At 45.1% G+C, this 4,937-nt stretch overlaps 1 non-coding gene across 1 annotated transcript; it reads right to left on the bottom strand.

The window, feature by feature from the left end:
- Positions 1-219: 219 nt before the first annotated feature.
- Positions 220-338, bottom strand: LOC145395556 (5S ribosomal RNA). Its single transcript, XR_013896632.1, has one exon. It is a non-coding gene; the product is annotated as a 5S ribosomal RNA (ribosomal RNA).
- Positions 339-4,937: the final 4,599 nt, after the last annotated feature.

Here is a 4,937-nt window from a genome sequence, read left to right as displayed (position 1 = left end):
CCTTTTGGCATGTGGTTAGTGCAACTTAACGACACTTTTCCTTCTAAAAATAAGTGATTATTTTAACACTCATAGCATCGCACAGGACATATGTATTTCATTTTCATTCATTCATTGCCAGACGCCATATATCCCAAATGGGGTGGCCAAGGGCTTAGAGTTAATTGTTTTACAGGGAGGGGCACTAATCCTCCACCAACCCCACTTGATACGTAGGGATGCCAACAGCATCTGGTGTTCCCAGGCGGTCACCCATCCAAGTACTAACCAGACCCAACGTTGCTTAACTTCGCTGATCGGATGGGAAGCGGTGTACTCAACGTGGTATGATAATAGTAATTCTGGAAATGTCTTAAAACTGTGTGAACAATATCAATTTACTATAGCTCACCTACCCAAGTGGGCATTTATGTGTATTGGCATTTGAAAAGTTTAACCCGCCACATCCCAACTGATTTTTCACCACTGACTCCCCCCCCCCCTAATCCTTGCAGATTTTCGAAAAAAAAAAGTTGCTAAAACCTCTGCTTTTTATGAGAAACATTGGAAAATGTCCTCCAAATTGCTCACCTGAGCTCAGAAGTGGTCTAAACAGGTGACCCTCTAAGCACCTGGTACTGTGTTCCCTGAAGCCGTGCTGCGGGTGTTGTGTTTTCTATGGCAGCAGTATCTGTTGCAAACAACTCAGCATAGGCCGATAATTGTTCGTTTGGTACAAATTTATATGTAGTACAAGAACATATTGGTTTTCACACAATAGGTGATATAAGCGTTGTTTCACTCACTGACCACACCATACCACACCTTCCTTTGCGATAGTACCTCCTCATCACTTCTGCCCGTTTCTTCCTCTGGTGCCACGTAATCTTTGTCCTCCACAACGTCATTGATTGGGGAATCACTCTTGCCTTGAATTTCATACCATGGTGGGACATGTTTTTACTGGCCAGGTCACTGGTAACAAGTCAGTTGCCGAGACAATGGCGTGTGGGGGAGGGGAGGTCATGTGGGGTAAGGCAGTGTCTCCACCTGGCGGCGGGTAGAGGAAGGTGTCCCACGTATATGTACCAAAAATCACACAAAAAATTTGAGAAATGTGCAAATGATGGACCTCGCAATTGCAAAACGTATTTATATGTTATCGGGACTGAGCATGACAAAACGTTGCAACAGATCCATACATTACAGGGACGCAGCATGTTAATGATATTGCCAAGTGTATTTGCAGATGTCTGTAAATATTTGTCTCGAATTTAATGGCAGTAATAGAATGTATTAGGTCTATATTTTGGTGGTAATCTGCTGGGCATTGATGAGACATGGTTGTAAACAATATGGTGGTTGTGACAGAACAGTTCCCACTCTGCCATGGTGTGCTGGAGGAGGCATTGTTGACACCATTCCTGGCCCTGCTCCCAGGAGTTTACGATATTCCCCCAGGTGTTTTCAAAAGTTTGAATGTAATGGAGATGAGGTGTCTGAGGAGTATGTGTGGAGTGACGCATATGGATCGAGTGCGAAATGATGAAATGCGAAGGAGAACTGGAGTTGTTCGGGAGATGGCTGGTAGAGTTGAGCAGAGGGTGTTGCGATGGTTTGGGCATATGGAGAGAATGGATAATGAGCGATTGGTGAAAAAGATAACTAGATCTGATGTGAGAGGTGTAAGGCTGAGAGGAAGACCACGAATAGGATGGATGGACAGTGTGAAGAGAGCACTGGATGCGAGAGGGATGTCTGTTGAGCAAGGAAGAGTGGCTGTGCGTGACAGAAATAAATGGAGAGAAATGTGAATGAATAAATGATGACGCAGCCCTGAGGGGATATTCTCCCGCATTTGGTCTGATCAGCTAGTCAGGTCAGGTGCAGGTAAGGGGATGGGTCTGTTATGATGTGGCAGGGGTAAACCAGTTCTGCTGTCGGGCCCTGCTGCGGATGTCACTGATTGCATTGCGCAGTTGACCCTTGTGCGGTGTGGTGCGGTGAGGATCTGTCCGTTCTCCCCTTTGGGGCTAAGATGTGAATGAATGTGTTTGAAAGGATGAGTAAATGGGGAGTGTGTCGTCCTGTCTCGGCTACCTCCCTTTCCTTGGGGGAATCAGCCTAGGTATATAGATAGATAGTTTTCAATAGTGTTGAGGTTGCATCCTTTGCTCGACCAATGGAGGAATTCAGTATTGCACTGCTCAGCAAACCATTGTTGTACTGTCCGCGCAGTATGTGTGGAGCAGTTATCCTGCGATAGTGTATTGACAGTACTTAGAGTACCAGCTAAACAATGGAATGTGATGTGTAATGGCAGGGAGAATGGCAGTTGATGAATTGTGACCTGCACTTTAGGGTAAATGTAATTGTCTTTAAGTAAAGAAAAACATTACTAATATTACATTTCTGTGTGTAGACACACGACTGTGAAGTGTGGCAATGGAGTGAAATAGACTAATGTAAAATGGTAATAGTTGCAGTGATTGTTGTTTGACAGCTACATCTACTACAGGCTTACTGAACAAAATGTGAAATGTGTTGTATCGAAATTGTGAAATTGGGAAGCAGACTGGGTCATAATACCGTTGAGCAGTGGAGCAACTGAAGAAAAACTGAAAAATCAGAATGAGTTGAATACCCAGCAATATATTGATCACAAACACATTTTCAGTAAGTTTAAATAATCTAAATAATACAGGAGATACCAACGTCGTGCAGAGATAAGAAAGAAAAGTATGGAAGAAATGTTGAGGGGAAGGAGAGGTTACGAGTTTGTCAAAAAAGCACAGGTCATGTAGTGTGACGACAACCCGGAAGGACTTCGTTATGCCCTCATGCCCCTCCACCCTCAACCAGCCACCATATCCCCCAACCCCCCCCGTCCCCAAACCGATCACTCATTCCTCCACGCGCACACACACACACACACACACACACACACACACACACACACACACACACACACACACAATTAGGTAAGATCAATCAGGTATGAATAAACCCCCTCCACACACACACAATTAAGTAAGAATAATTAAGTAAGAACACACACACACACACACACACACACATAGTTAGGTAAGAACAATTAGGTAAGAACACACACACACACACACACACACACATACAAACACACACACACACACACACACACACACACACACACACACACACTTAATTATTATACACCGCTCGCTGGCTCAATGGTAACGTTCTAGTTCGCCATCTGGTGGACGGGATTTTGCGCCGTGCTCAGGTTGCGAAATGCTTCACTGACGAAGTGGGTGGTTACTGTCCCCCTTGAGCAAGGGAACGGCTGTGTGCATGTGTGAAGGTCACAGCCTTGCCCTTAGATCGGACTATATGAGCTGTAAGCTCCCTTCCGGGAAGGTAAAAGCTGACGATCACGACCATCAAGTGATCCTGACCGACTCGGTGAATTACACATACCATACACACACACACACACACACACACACACACACACACACACATACACACACACATGCAGACACACACACGCAGACACATATCATATACATCTTCAACTATCTTCACCAAACTACATGCACAGTACACACTACACTTCCTATTCAAAATTACCAAAAATGGCGTCGATTAATCAAGCCTCGGAGTCCCCAGGGGGGGGGACCATAAATGCCCCCGCCATCTGCCCCTCTCCCGGTGACGACTCGAGGTGCCTGGAACCACTGTCTGACTCTCTTCTTCTTCATTTCTGCAACATTCGTGGCCTTTCCTCTAACTTTCGCTCTGTTGAGCACCACCTCTCCTCCTCTAAACCTCACCTTCTTTTTCTAACGGAGACTCAGCTGTCTGAGGCAACCGACAGCAAACCCTTTTCTGTATCCTCCTAGTTTCTCTATACTCATTTCAAAGCCAAAGGTGGCTGTTGTGTATATATACGCAACGACTTATCTTGCTCTCGTGTTCCTGAACTTGATTCTTCTGAATTCTCCACACTCTGGCTTCGGCTTTCCTGTCATTCTCTGACTAAATATATCTGTGCTGTTTACTTATCCCCTAATTCTACTGACTATCAAAAATTCTTCGACTATCTTACTTCTACGATGGAACACATTCTGTCCATTTCTCCTTTCTCTGAAATCTTCATTCTTGGAGATTTCAATGTTCACCACCACCTTTGGCTCTCCTCTCCTTTCACGGATCCACCTGGTGAACAAGCCTACATCTTTTCTATCCTTAATAACCTAGAGCAGCTTGTACAGCACTCTACCCATATCCCTGACCACCTTGGAGAGAGCTCCAACATACTTGACCTCTTCCTCACAACTAATCCTTCTCCTTACTCTGTTAATCTTTTCTCTCTGTTGGGCTCCTCCGATCACAACCTTATTACCTTAACCTGTCCTATCACTCTGGTACGGCCTGTGGACCCTCCAGGGAAACGTCGTCTGTGGCATTTTGGAGCCGCGGACTGGGAGGCCCTCAGGCTGTACTTCTTTGATTTTCCCTTGAATGATTATTGCTTCCATGGCCGTGAGCCATCTGAGTGTGCCTTGCGCATTACGGAGGTTATTCTCTTGGGCATGGAAGCATACATTCCTTTCTCATATCCTTTGACTAACGCAAGAAAGCCTTGGTTTAATCACGCTTGTTCTAATGCTGCCCGCAACAAGGAGAAGGCCTACAAAAGGTACCGGAGCCAACCCACCCCTGAATCACATCATCTTTACGTTTCTGCCCGGAATCGTGCTAAGTCTGTTCTTCGCTCTGCTAAAAATAATTTAATCCATAGTAAATGCTCTCAACTCTCCAACTCGAATTCTACCTGCTCCTTCTGGCACCTTGCCAAAAATCTTTCTAACAACTTTACCTCATCATCCTTCCCTCCTCTTTTCTACTCTGATGGTTCTGTAGCTATTTCTTCTACTGATAAAGCAGATCTCTTCACACAGACTTTCTCCTCCAAT

This window comes from Coenobita brevimanus, chromosome 31 (genome assembly GCF_032717465.1).
Source record: "Coenobita brevimanus isolate Jiangsu-jjx chromosome 31, ASM3271746v2, whole genome shotgun sequence".
Taxonomy (NCBI): Eukaryota; Metazoa; Arthropoda; class Malacostraca; order Decapoda; family Coenobitidae; genus Coenobita; species Coenobita brevimanus.
The sequence above is the reverse complement of the archived record's forward strand: the minus strand, read 5'-3'. Positions and strand labels throughout refer to the sequence as shown.